Genomic DNA, 13223 nt, shown 5'->3' on the forward strand with positions numbered 1-13223 from the left:
TTTTTTGATAAAATATGACTTGAGCATAGACCTGAAGGAAATCGGGAGTGAACAATGTAGATATCAGAATAGAATGTTCAAAATAGAGGAAGTAGCTACTGGAGGAAAAAATGCTCATTACGTGGTTCTGATAAATAATAAAAGTAAAAATCTTTTTCTGTTTGGTAATATAAAAGATGTGAGCATTATGAGAGGACCTACCTTTTAGTTATCCAATTTCCCCCATTTAATTTTAGAGTTCTTTTCCATTTTCTTATCTCTACTCCAACCCAATCTTAGCTTACAAAGTTGAATATATTATGTCATCTTTATATGTATTTACATTTTTCTGTGTATCAGTGACCTTCAGTTGCATTAGCTACTTGGTCTTCCTTTTATAGTAAAACAGAAAAGTAGTCAAAGGACTTCATCACTACAAGCTGAATAGAGGGTCTATGTTTCCTAGAGCTCTTATAACAAATTACTGACAACTAGGTGGCTTAACACACAGAAATTTGTTCTCTCACATTTCTGGAGGCCAAAAACCTGAAATCAAGATGTTGGCAGGGCCATTCCCCTCTAAAGGTTCTAGGAAAGAATCTCTCCTTGTCTCTTCCTAGCCTCTAGTGGCTGTGGCAATCCTCAGCATTCCTTGGCTATGGTGACACTACACCAATCTGTGCCTCTGCTGTCACACAGCTTTCTTTATCTGTGTCTCCTCTGTGTCTTGAAATCTCCCTCCCCTTAAAAGAATACTAGTCATTGGATTGTCTTTGACAGTGAGTCTCAAACCTATAGAAAAATAATTTATGAGTTTATTTGCACCAAATCAGAGAGCTGACTCAGAAACAAAATCTCAAAGGATTGAGAAAGTGCTCTAGACAATGACAGTTTTGTAGTTCTTTTTATGCATTTAGAATCACAGAAGAGAATGTAAGGAAAGTTACATGAAATCCATTGGTGATAGATTAAGGAGGCGGAAGAAAGCCAAGTGGAGAGATCGTTAGGATTGGATAAAAAGTAAAATGGAGAGATACATTCTTCTTTTACTTTGGTGGGTACAGGATAGTTAGCATTTAACATTTATAGTAAATAGAGGTGATATGTGACAACAAGAGAACAATGAATTTCGTGGTCTTGTGTTCTGGTGCTGGCAATTGTGCCTCTGCAAGATCTAGGAAAAACCCTGACACTGCAAAAGTGTATTACCTTAGATGCATAAGAACAATGGACAGGATTTGCTTAAGGTAAAGACTGACCTTTGCTAAGGGAGGTATAGGCCTGAGAAGTGACTATGTGCCATGACCTACCCAGTTAGAAATTTATGATCAGACCATCCTGTCTGGTTACTTTTGGTTACTGAGCTTGTCTGATCTTCTATGTAGCCCCTTTATGTTCACAGAGTTCAAGGTCTACCCTAATTCAGTATGATTACATCTACAAGGACCCTATTTCTAAATAACGTCACATTCACAGGTTCTGGATAGACATGAATTTAGGGAGGACATTCTTCAACCTAGTAATGAAAAATCCTCATTATAAACTGTCATTCAGTCAAGAGGAAATCATTTCTTTCATCTTATCCCCAACCTCACAAATACAAATTGATTCACTTAGTATCTTTCATCTACACCAGGAGTCAGAAAGCTTTTTCTGTAAAGGATCAGATAGTAAACATCTTGGCCATCAGTTCTGCTGTTGCGATGTGAAAGCAGCCATAGACAATACAGAAACAAATGAACATAGCTGTGTTCCAATAAAACTTTATTTTAAAAAGAGGCAGCAGATTGGGTTTGCTGGGGTCATTATACTTTGTCAATCCCTGATCTGTAGCACTGAGAAATTGCTAAACAAGATAGAAATATATAGCTACCTAAATGCCTATGAACTTTGGTAGAGATTCCAGTAACTTTGGTTTAGTTTGTGGTTCAGAAAAAAAGTTAAATTATAGTAATAACATTTTCCAAAGAATTATATCCATTTCTTTGAATAACTTCTACTTTCTATTCCACATCAGATATTGAAGAGCAGAATTAGAGTAGAAGAAAAGGAGGAAAAAGTTTAGGTGTACCAGGCATACTGAAGTTAAAGTGCTTGCTGAATATTACTGTGAACATGATGTGGTTTTTAGTATTTTACCATAAAGTAAATGTTGAACTTATTCCAGAAAACATTGTAACCATCATACAGTTGTATTCAAGTAGTGTCAATTTAGTCAGGTAAGAAATGATACATTTGAGTACAATTTAACGTGTTGTGGAAGGTTTTCATGAATTTGATAGTCTGGTTATGACCATGGTGACTAGACTCATGAGGAGTCAAAAAAATTTTACTGGATACTTGAAAATAGAGAATAAGAGTAAGATTGCCTCAGGAATAAGCAGCACTCCTATTTATTGTGCTATCTAGTTTATTATAAGAAATACTAAGACTAAGCAAAGTAGAAATACTTAAACAACATTAAAGAGTGAGGGGGGATACTGGAGGGGAGTTTTACCTATGGAGAATGACACACAACCGAACACCCTGAAGAGGTGTGGCACTAGTGGAACATGTGTCGGGGGGGACAAAGCAATAAAAAGGAGATAAACGATTTAACCCTCTGGGCCTACTGTGCAGGTTGCTAAACAACTGCTGTGCACCAAGATTCCACCAAAAAGATAGAATTTAGGAACAGAAAAGTCTTCAAGATCCAGGGATGTTCTCCTCGTGCCAGCAGCCACCTCAGCAAGGGCACACATGCCCCTTTGAGGTTGTCTCTCTGGTATGGGGGTGGATCCTAAGACTCTCACCTTGTCAGGATAAATGAGGGTGGATGGCAACTTTACATTCTTCTTCACGAGATGCAGGGCCACATAGATGGTGTCATTGCATTGGCTGATTTAGAAAATTATGATGGATCTATCCTCCAGTGATGGACACAATTCATCAGTTGTAAGTGGATCTGAGAGTCCTTTCCACTGCAGAATTCCCAAATGGGCCTGTGGAAATACTCTTTCTTCATCTGGGTCTCCTCCCACGGATATGTGGGCAATATTAGCCTAGAATTTACTATCTGTGATTACTACTTGAGGCTGACAGTAAAGTGTGCATTAAAACTTGGAAGCCAGCAGATAATGTTGCTCTTTTAGGATTAAATTAGTAAAATAACATGAATAACACATGATAGGCGAATATCTTTAAAAAATGAAGTGTCATAGGTCAAAAGGAAGCATGGCAAGGACTGGAAATCAAATCAAATCCAGATGGAATGTGTTAAAAAGTGGCACTTTAACTGTAATATCTGAAGGACTACTCTGGAAATGAGGAGAATGAGAAAGATAAGCTGGAGACAAAAAGGGCCTGAGCAAGGACTGTCAACAAGTCACCAGCACTGCCCCTTAGCAAGGGTGCTCAGACCAGCTGGTGAGAACTTTCTCACCCAACTTGCCATTGTATTGATGTGATTCTTGCCATAGAGTCTATTAGTTGTGCCGAAAGCTTCATGTCATAACACCATTTAATCCTGACAAATCTTAGGTAATTATTAGGATCCCCACTTTACACCTGAGCTCACCAAGGCTGAGAGGTTGAATGATTTGCCTATCTCACAGCTAGTTAGTGGTAGAGCTAGGGCTCAAGCTCAGTCTCTCTGAAACAGAAGACCATGCTCTTAACTCTCCACTGCACTGCCTCTCATGTGTTTTTCTCGTGGAGTTGGAGATATCAGGCCATGACAGATTGATCCTACTAGCCTTTAACATTTATTCAGCTAATGCATTTAACTTTTAATTCTTTACTCATTAACTGTATTGGTTGGGGTAGCCCGTCAAACCGCTGTACCAAACAAGACCCCAGAATAAAATGCCTCAAACACAATAGAAGGATATTTCTCCCTCAATCAACAACCAGAGCAGAGTTAGCAACTGGCTCTTTCCCATATATGGAGTCAGCAATTCAAGTTCCTTCTCTCTTGTGTCTTGACCATTTTCCAGAGGCTTGTTTTCATCTGTAACAAGCTGGCAGAAGGGAGAGGAAGAGCATGGGTGAGGTTTCAAATTAGACACATTTGAACTCAAATATGAGCTCTGCCATTTGCAAGCTACAGCCTTAGCATGAAACCTCTAAGCCTCAATTCCTCATCCGAGCTTTAAATGATGCCATATGTTTAGTGCAGTGCTCAGCTCAATAAGTATAGCTATTAATTTTTATGTACTTATCATACTTTCCTAAAAACTGCTCTGTGACATTAATATTGTCCCCATTTTACAGAGGAGGAAACTGAGGTCACACAGCAAGTAAATGGCCGAGCTTGGAACAAAATCTAAAGCTCATCCTTCTAACCACTGAACAATACTTTCTCTTTAGTTAAGTGTGGAATTAATTGGCCTCTGGCATACGAGAACTGAGTTCTGTACACTCTACTTAAAAGTTTTCAATATTAACTAGATCTAAAATGTAACTGTCAAATCACGTTTCTTTTTCCATCTACCCTAGGCCTGAAAAAAGACAGGCTGCTTTCAATATATTGTATGGCACCAACAGCCTGCTGGGGAACAGCATGTGGAAATAATTGCTGACACAGACCAAAAGTGAACTTGAATAACTTTTTATTTCCAAAGGGGACCATTAAAAATACTTCCTTTTAGAGAGTAACCACCAGACAAGGTTATACTTTAAGAAAACAAGTTTGGATGGAGAAGATAGAAATTAAAAAAAAAATATTATTATACTTTTACAAGTCAGAAACCATATGGAATTTCCACTCTCACATAGTTCATAAATGACTTTGCCTGGTTTTCTTGAAACTTGATCCTCCAAACTCCAAACTCAGCATTCTGAAGATGAGTTAGTGTCTGGAACTTATATTCTGAAGGCCAGCCTTTAGTTGGTTACACAGGACAAGTTGTTCAGGAAGGAAAGGAGACACATAGATTAAGAGGAATGAGACATCTTTTTCGGGTATCAGATTTTGACCTGATCTTACCTCTCAAAGTCCTACTAATTTTTCTATTGCTGGACTAAGAAATCACTCCTCTTGTCATTCATTTTTTATGTTTCCCAGGGAAATGGGGACAATTAGTGCATTGCTCTAAAGTGTTTATGTCATGATTTGTATAAAAAGCAGGCAAAGTTAAACAAAACACAGAGGCTCCTGGACAATCTGATTATTTGATATCATTTGGATTAATATTTTTTTTAGTATTTGTTCAGCATTTATTTAATTAGAGGGTGGTTGTGACTGGGAAAAGCAATTATTGTTTTTCACTTAAGGATATTTGACAGAAGCAGGAGCAATATTCATTTTACTAGTTACATAAGAAAGCTGAGGAAACCAGAGGTAGTTGGCACATATTTCCAATATATTACTGTAAAGTTTAGGTGAATCTGTATGGATTGATCTTCAATATAGTTCTGATGCAAGACTCCCCTTGTATTGGTTAGCAACTTTGAGTAACAGGTAATTCCAAAATGTAATGGATTAAAGCAACTATCTATGAAACCACGGGCAGGTCTGCTGACCTTAGCCAGGGTTGACTGACATTGGCTGGACTTGTTCACGTGTTTTCTGTGAGGTGGTTGGTTTGGTTAGAAGCTGCCTGGTTTAGTAAGGTCTCTACTGGCATGAATCAACTCTACATTAAACAGTCTCCCATCTTCTAGCTGGCTAGCCCAGATCTTTTCTCATGGTAGAGGCAGAAGTTTAAAGGAGAGAAGACTGAAACACATGTGGTCTCTAATAGTCTGACTTTAAACTGACATGTCATCATTTCTGTTTCATTATATCAGCCAGAGGAAGTCACAACACTAACCAGATTTAAGGGATGGGGCAATGGACTATACCAGCTGATAGGAAGAACTGCAAAGGCATATTGCAATGAACATGGATAAATAAGGGTGGGTGGTAAATTTGCACCATATTTATAATCAATCTACCATGGTCCATCACAGAAAAATCATGAAGTAAATGAAGTTTGTCTTTGATAATCACTGCTCCCTTTCCTATAGCATATGTTAATTAAAAGCTAAAGAGCAGGTTCAAGTCCCAGCTCTGCTATTCTGGCAAGTTATTTTGCTCTCTGAGAATTAATTTGTTCATCTTTAAAATGACGTGATAACATCTGTCCACCTGCCTTCTGAGTTTTTTTTTTTTTTTTTTCCTTTTGGCTATATAAACTCATGTGTTAAAGAAATAAGCTAAAAAAACTCATCTCTCTCAGATGTTCAAAGCCTTTATGCTAGTTCTTGGCCTCTGAAGCCCCTCCTCCACCACCCCACCCCCACCCCTGTCCCGGTCCCACGCAAATACCTTTGCTTCATTCAGATTTGTCTTTACAAACACATCCTCCCACCCTGATCTGGAACTTCCCCAATTCTCACTTTTTTCCCCCATCGAAAGTTAGCTCTCCTAATTTCTTCTTGCCTTGAAATTGTTTAGCAAATTTGATAAATGACTTCAACAAAAAATGATATCGATTCTAGATAAAATTTTGACATTTTAACATCATTATTCTGAGGAATTAGAACTGTTTCCACATTTCTGTTAAGCTGTGCTGGGTTCTCAAACCACTTTGTATACACTTCTTCAATAATTACAACCATTGTGTGAGCACTGATAAAGGTTTTAGATACATTTTCCCTCATCATCTCGACTATATGTCAAGAGTTCCAACCCCGCCATTGACTAGCTGTGTGGTTTGGGGTACATTGCTTCATTTTCCATTTTATTTTCTCACTTTTAAATTGAGGACTTCTAAATTGACCTTGAGAGGCTCTTTCAACTCTGAGAACTTATGATATTCTAGAATATTTATGAAGTGAAACATGGAGAATACAATATGGTTTTGAATATTTCTTTATTTTGTGGTTTTGTAAGTCAAGTATTTTATAGCCAGTGATAACTTAGAAAAGAGGAAATCACAATCTAATCTAATCATAATCATAATCTAATCATATGCATAAGCTAATGTTTATTGAGTAGGTTTCGATTCCTGTTTAGATTACTATAAAAATCAAATCATCTTTGTTTTACAGTTTTCATGTCATTCAAAGAGTTGTCATACTGTAATCAATAGTTATACCTGATATAGGACATATTTTCTGTATAGAGGAATGGATAATAGAAAGAGAAAGAAAAAAGGCAAGAAAGAAAGGAGAGAGGGAGGATGGGAAGGAAGAATCTAACATTTATTGAACTCTTACTGTGTATGTGATAAGAAAAGATTACAGAAACATGATCCTTGGCAGATATCGTTAGGTGTTCTCCAAATTCTAGGTCCTTTTTTTCTTGGGAACTAAACCACGTTACATTTCCCAGCCTCTTGCAGATGACTATATCTATGTGCCTGAGTTCTACCCAATAGAAAGTGAAAGAAAGTGATGTCCATCCCCCACGCCTGATTTTAAAAGGCTTCCCAACATGCTTCTTCTGCTCTTTCCTGTTTCTGCTTTACCTGGATGGAGATGATGCCAGGGTGATCTTAAAAATCTTTTGTTGAAAACATCAGAACCACAAGCAACCTGTTAACCCTGAAGGGGAAGATATGCTGCCAGTGAGTCATGCTGCTTTAAACTACAATGTGATTGAGAAGAAGACTTGTGTAACGTTTGAGCCATTATACATTTGGAAGTCCACTTGTTACAGTAGTTTAACATAACCTGATGGATACACACATTAATTTTCAAATAATCTCTATGAGATAAATATGATTTATTGTTATTTTTATGGAAGAGAAACTGAGGGCCAAAGTGAAGAGGTGACTCTCAGGATATACAAGTGGCAAAGCAAGGATTAAACTCAGCTCATTCCAACTCCATTCATACAGAGACTGAAAACTTTTCATTCATGCGTAAAGAAGAGCCTACCAGAGTTTTTCTGTAGATATTCTCATCGTACTTTTACAGATTAGACAAAAGGACACTCTTTTATGAATTAATGCGCTAAGATAGTAATTCTTACAACATTCTGAATCCAATATAAGCAAGAGGCAATGTGCCATGACGGCGTTAGAGTCTGACAGAATCTAAGCCTGCCATTTGCTGGCTCTGTGACTGAGGCAAATCATTTAAATACTATTGGTCTCAGCTTTTCGATCTGGAAAATTAAAGTAAAAATTAAAATTAAAAAAATTGCCTAGGAAATCACTGGTGAGTGGTCATCTATCAAAGTCTTCTGTTCCCACTTCCCTTTGGTCAATAACCCTTTCTCAAAAAAAACGGCATACCATGCACCCAACCGAATTTTATAAAATTATTCTGTTCTGGAGTGTGAAATCCTTCAAAGAATATGGTTGAATATTTTTTAAAAATAATATTTTGAAGATTAAAAGAAATAATAAATGTGAAGCAGAGTGCCTAGCATATAATAGGTGCTCAATAATATCATAATCTTTGTAATAAGGCAAAATGAACTCTGTGTATCGTGTTCAGAGTCGCTTAAGAATTCTGGGTTCTCTTTCCCTGAATTTATCTATTGGGATGTGATTTCCCTATTATTAGCATAAGTCATAAGCATCCTGCTCTGTTTTTCAGGAAAAGGAGGTAATTTGGGCTGCAGCCATGTTCTCATTAGAGAAAATGAGGGCAGTTAATGGTTAGTGTTCAAGAACAACAAAGCTCTTTTAGTTGCTTAGCAACTGAAGCTGGCGAGTAGGCAGAAACTGTGTAAGCAGTGGGGAAGAGAAAAACAGAGGAGTGTAAAAAATGATTTTAATGTCCGGGTCATTCCCAGGTGGGTGAAAAGAGATTTATACAGTGTTGATATTTATAGCTATAGCTTATTTGCTACAAGACTGGAAAATTTAATGAAATAGTTTGAAATTCAGCAGTGAGAAGTCACAGCGGATGTTTATTGTTCTAATGCAATATGTAAACTGTTTATTTAACATGTTGATTGCAAATGAAATATGAGAATGATTTAGCAGTCATCTAAATTTGAAAACCCATCCTTCTCCACAGACACTACTGCCACCGTGTGGACAATGCTGGGAGCCTCCCGAGAGCTGAAGGATTAGGGATGGGCGTGAGAGGGTCCATCTCTGGAAAAATGGTAGCAGTCTTGCTGCTGTTCCTTAGAAAAATTTGGAAAACTTCTAGTATACAAAATGTTGATATATAAAAATTTAAATTATAAATTTAAATAAGTATAAGAAATATAATCTCCTTAGTTTGTGAACTAATGTTTTAAATAAAACTGCTGTATCACTCTTTTAAATTATACAGTGTAACCAAATGGAATCTAAAGGGTTTTATATACACCATCAGGCATTTTAAAATTACATGAGCAATCTCTTTTAAGTGAGCAATTTTCATATAATTCCTTTTCTTCCTTTAACTTATATTTAAATTCTATTTCCCCAACAGGCATATATCCTGATGTTTTTATATATATAATGTGATATATAGAGAGTGTATATAGTATAAAATTATAATTAAAATTATAATTATAATTAAAATTATAATAATTTTAGACATATAGTGCTATAGATATATCACATTTTATATATATTTCTCTGTAACAAAAATAAGTAAGTGAATTAGAATTTATTGTCCCTACGATGGCCATTCCATAGATTTCTATACTCCAAACAGTGTACCTGAGTAACCTCCAATTGTATGGGAGGTAAACTCTTCTTTTTTAATGGGCAGAAGGGCTTAGAGAAAGGGGAGATGGAAGCAGAGTACTATAACAGCACAGCACAACCTGATAGTTATACCAGCATAACAGCTGGCCAGAGATTACCAAGGCTATCAAGTTTATCAGTTTTAGTAATTACTAAGGTTATTGGTTTTAGAAATTAATACAAATGTAATTTGAAGATACATGGAAAGTTGGTTCCCTTAAAGTTATTTGAATATATGTCTATCCCTTGAAAATTCTCTGCATACCCTAGGTTGAAATCACTGGTTTACCCCTGAAGTCAGTCTACAATGAAACTTTTCATAACTCTGATGTCAAATTGGGCTGTGGTAGTGGTAGCTAAGGGAATATTGTTAAGTTTTCAATGTGTTGAATTTACTGAATCTAAATAACTCTTTTATTTTTCTATAATGTCTTCTGCATTGAAAAAAAATGGTGCTAGGAGATGTTAATAGTACTTTGAAAGCCCATGCTGAGTTGGTTCTTTATTTATTATGCTTTTTAAATTGTGTCAGTTAGGACAGCCTAAATTAGGCTAAGGTAGTAAACAACCCCAGATCTCAGCAATCTGAGAACAATTTTATTTCTGCTCATGCCACATGTCCATTGCAAGTTAGCTACATCTCTGCTCCTTGCTTAACACAGTGACAGAGCAGCCTCTCTCTGGGACATCTGGTTTCTAAGCAGAGGAAAAAACAGACATAGAAAGCCATGAGCAGTCTCTTAAAACTTCTGCTTCAAAGGGACATGCATCACTTCCGTCTACAACTGGATGGAAAAAGTGAGTTCATGGCCTTTGCTGAGTTCAACATGCGAGGATGTTCAAACTTCCTCCAGGAAGAGGCAGCAGATATTCTAACCGATATTACAACTTCCTATACTGATGAAAATCCCAAATGCAGGAACCATTGGTTTATTGTAAACTGAAGGTAATCATTTTCTAAGAGTATTATATTAAAAATATTTATTTTAATTTTAAAATTACAAAAAAATTCCAACCTAGAGAATAGTACAGAGATTAATATAACAAAGACACGAGTACAACATCCCAGAATTGCTAGCTCTTAATTTAACATCTGCCACATTGACTTCAGTCCCTTTGTTAAAAAACATTAATAAAACATTATAGTTGCAGCTGAAGCACCCCAACAATCCCATCTCATTCCCTTTTTAAACATCTACCTTTCTAGAACTAACCTATTCTGATGCTAGTATGTATTCTTTGTATATTTATTATAAAAGTGCTTTAAAAATATATATATATATATATAAAGTAAAGTGTACATCTTTTGATAGTATTTCTCATTCAATATTGTAAATGTTGGACATATCCATGTTGAGGCATATAGATCTAGTTATTTCATTTAAAGTAGTCAATAGTAGTATGTTATGAATAGATCACAGTTTATCCACATTGTTGGTACTTTAGTTTGTTTATAGCTTTTCACTGTTACAAAAATAGAACAAAAAACACCTTTATATGTTTGTCTGTGTGTAAGACAAGAGTTATTCTAAAGTTTATGCCCTCAAAATAACCGAAACACTGCCAGAGTGGCCTTTTCAGGGTCGAAAAAGCTAATTGCTTTCACACATCAAGTTGAAACTTTACAAATGGTGGCTCCAAAGGAGCAGACTTAACAGGAAATAAGACTGTGGGCCAGTCATGTTACCGACCAAAGTCAGTGGACCCTGGTGTCAGGTACAGAGAAACCAGATTCTGAGGCAACCAGATTTACGCAGAGAAAAGCAGTTTTTATCCATACGGTAGTCTAACAAGGACAGGGGGAGAAAGCACAAATCCATCTCTCTGAATAAAGATTTGAAGCAAACTTAAAGAATAGGGGTGAGGAGGGGCTGTGCATCTTCATTAATTCTAATTCAGGGGCTCTGGTTGGATAGTCTGGGAACTAGTCCATCTAAGGTAAGGAATATAAAAGAGCACAGGGCGGGTTGGAAGGATGGGGAGTGGCAACAAAGTAATTTCAATCTTGGTTTGATTGGTCAATTCTACATGTGTCCATATTTGGTCTAAGGCACTGGATCTTCCTTATTGATAGAACTCTAGTTTTTAAAGGGCCTCGAATGGCTACAGTGGCACCTCTATTACCTGAGTTCCATAAATCTTGATTCTGCTATGCTCTTGCGGTCAGTTTAGGGTCATTTGGCTGCTAACTGCACCTACTCAAGCCTATGAGACTGGTTTGATCTGACTGGGTCTGGTGGTCTCTAAAGCACTAGAGGAGGCTTGGTGTTATTTGCTGAAAGACACTAAAAAAAATAACTAGAGATTTAAAAAGACAACAACTACTATGATCTGGTTTCAGTGGTAGGGCCCAGTTTCAGTCTTACCTGAAACTACCTTGGCAAAGAGAATCAGAGACAGCCTCACAAGACTTTCTTGGGCCCCTGCATTGTGTGAAAATCAGTTGAAAGATCATCGTCCTAGAAAACAAGCATTTTTTCTTGGGACTGCATGTGGTATGGTGAAGGTGGGACTCAGAACCAGCAGAGTCAGAGATACTCCTTATGGTTGGATGAGGAAGGCCTAGCAGGGCATGCCAGGGAGGTGGACTTGGTGTCCAAGAAACTCACAGTGGTTGTCAAAGGGATAATAGGGACCAAAGAGCAGAAGGAAAAATGTACATCTCAGCTGATGTTAATTTGAACACATTAGAGCTGAGAACCAGCTTGCCCTTCCCCTGCCCTGATGACATGTGACTGCAAGGAGAGGGTATAGGACTGTAGTGAAATTGCTGTTGCTAGACAGTGTCTATTACTTGCTTTTGCCATCCTGACAGAAGCCCAATTTTTGGGGGGTGTCAACCCCTCCCCTACGGAGCCCATGTGCTTCAGTTCCAGGGGAAGGCCTAAAGGGAATAAAGGTAACCCTATATCTTTTGCCAGCAGTTGGTCTAGAAATGGACATATAACACAGTTTGGGCCAGTAAGAACTGAGGCGAGATTTTCTGGGGGTACTCTGAGAAAGTTCTTTCCTACTCCTCTGGAAGAACTTTCAAAGAGTTATTTTTTTTTCTTCCTTTGTTCTTCACTTCTGTGGAGCTGTAATTGCTGAAACCTGTGGATATAAATGACACATAGAGTAAAGCAGAACAAAAAGATTAAAGTAAAAATGAGCTGGAGTCATTGCCCTACCTCTGTACTTCTGGTTACGTAAGCCAACAAGACCTCTTATTTTTTAAGCTGTTTTGAATTATGTTTTTAAATACTTGCCACTAAAAGTACTGCTTCTAGAGAGTGGCAGAAAGTTGTGTGTGGAGGGGGGATTAGGGGGTCTGAGTTGACTGATATTATTCTGAATTGACTGAAATTAATTTATGCCACCAGGTAGAATGGAGGGCTTAAAATAGAAATTTAAAAAAGTAAAATAAAAAATAAAATAAAAAATTAGTAATTAATTAATTTCAATCATAGAATATGTACAAATAGTCCTTGCTTTGTATGGTTCTGATATGCATGCATGTCAGTTACCATGGTTTAGTTAAATAACACCAGGCCCAAATAACATGGTTCATATTTCAGTCACTATGATATGATATATTAACTGCTAGGAATATCGTAAAAGTAGAAACTTCGCCTCCTTCAGTCCACAAATCCCTATACAAAA

This window comes from Pteropus vampyrus, unplaced genomic scaffold, assembly GCF_000151845.1.
Source record: "Pteropus vampyrus isolate Shadow unplaced genomic scaffold, Pvam_2.0 Scaffold9, whole genome shotgun sequence".
In the NCBI taxonomy this organism is placed as follows: Eukaryota; Metazoa; Chordata; class Mammalia; order Chiroptera; family Pteropodidae; genus Pteropus; species Pteropus vampyrus.